Here is a 1944-nt window from a genome sequence, read left to right on the forward strand (position 1 = left end):
AGAGCAAAAATTGTGACAGATCCAAGCCTTAGGACCTCGACATTACCATGTCAAATCCAGAAAGAAATAATCAAGTCATAACTGATCACCCATACATCATAATACTTCATGTGCGGTGTGTCTGAGCATTCATATAGATTAGCAGATGCGAGAACTCGCTGTGTCGGTGGATGTGGAAAATCTGTGGATGTGGTGAAGAGAGATCTGGTGAGCCCATCCTCATACTTAGTAGATCTGACTCTTTTGATTTTACAGAGAGGGTAGGGGGCGATGATAGAGGCGACGACGAGTGGAGCGTGAGAGGCGGCGGAGAAGAGAGGGGTGGGGTGAGAAGCGACGGCGAGAGGAGCAGCAGAGGTGGTGGTAACCCAGATTGGAGGGGAGAAGGTGACGACGAACGGATCCAAGGAAGCAGCGGCGTGAGTGACGACGAGAGAACGAGTCCAGAAGCTTAAGATGACGATGACAAAATGAGAAGATGTTAAACAGACATAGACGGAACAGAGGTCCCGACGCCGGCGGCCATGGGCCTCACCGGCGTTGAGGGAATGAGAGCGGCGGCTGCTTGTCTATATTCTCTCTAGGGCGAACGAACATGGAAGTTCCATGCAAAAAACAACTAGCTAAGCTCTTCTATGTGCCATTTTATGGCGGTATGGATGTTTTGAGATGGCATTTCAAGAACGTTACTGAGCATTTGAAGGATGTTTTGTCGATCGAGGTTCTTAAATGGCTAGGATCAAAACAATCTTGGAGGAAAAACTCGGGAAAAGATCACGTTTTCGTCCTTGGCAAGATCTCTTGGGATTTTAGGAGGAACAACAAGTTTGCTTCCCTCGTATCTGTTTGTATTCCGGTTATCTTTGATCCGTACACAGCGTATTATCAGTACGCATGGCATTTACCGGAGGATCATCGGTCATACTCGGTGTATATAAACAAAGACGATTTGAAGGCAAAGAAAGTGAATGTGATTAAGAAGTTGATGTTAGTTACGATAAGGGAAAGAAAGGATATGAGAAGTTATATTGTTCATGAGCTTTTGCCTGGCTTAGTCTATGGAGATCCTAATGCTAACTTTGAGAGGTTTCGAGATGCTTTTGATATTACTATGGATAGTTTACTCCATAAGATTTCAAAGAATTTGTAACCTGGTATTGTATGAAGAGAAAAAGACAAAAATAGCACTAAATCAAGTTTTTGTTCCCAAACTAGCACTCAAGGTCAAAAGTCACAAAAATAACACTTAATGTTTTATCAAAAGTCACAAACTTAGGGTTTAGAGTTAAAGGGTGGGGTTTAGGATTTGGGGTTTAGGATTTAGGGTTTAGGGTTTAGGGTTTAGAGTTGAGAAATGAGGTTTTGGGGATAAGATTTCAAATTTTGAAAAATAAAAAAATTAAAATTTTCAAAAAATAAAATGCTATTTTGATCATTTTAGTTTTTGAGTGCTATTTTTGTGATATAAACTTAGAAAAGTGCTATTTTGGAGATTTTCCCTTGTATGAATTTCATTATCATTTTCAACTATAGTTCGTTTATTTGAATGTTGTTAGGATCCTTTGAAAATGGTGTGACCTCTTGCTTTTGCAGAATAACTAAAACCTGTTTTTAAATTCCTCATGCATGGTGGTGACTTGTGAGTAGATCGTTTAGTAGGATAATTTTTTTTTAACACTGGTGGACTAGAACCGAAAAATGCATTGTTGGATACAAGACAAATTCAAACAAAATCAAGAATTTAGCTATGTGCCTAAGTCCAAAAAGGACCTATAATACAGTGTATAAAGAGCAAATAAATTACTTAACACAGAAGTTATGCTTTATCTTCTTCTTCTGGAGTATTGGCAAGTAACCTGAAAAGAAATGTCAGAAACAAAGTGACATTACAAGAATTCTCTAAAATAGCCAAGGTGATGATATTTAGTGGAACTTTGCTAAGAT

General features: G+C 39.2%; 1 pseudogene; it reads left to right on the forward strand.

Moving 5' to 3' along the window:
• The window catches only part of LOC106338437, a 15089-nt pseudogene extending 13939 nt beyond the window's left edge, over positions 1 to 1150 (forward strand).
• Positions 1151 to 1944: the final 794 nt, after the last annotated feature.

The sequence above is a fragment of the Brassica oleracea genome, chromosome C4, assembly GCF_000695525.1.
Source record: "Brassica oleracea var. oleracea cultivar TO1000 chromosome C4, BOL, whole genome shotgun sequence".
NCBI classification, from domain to species: Eukaryota; Viridiplantae; Streptophyta; class Magnoliopsida; order Brassicales; family Brassicaceae; genus Brassica; species Brassica oleracea.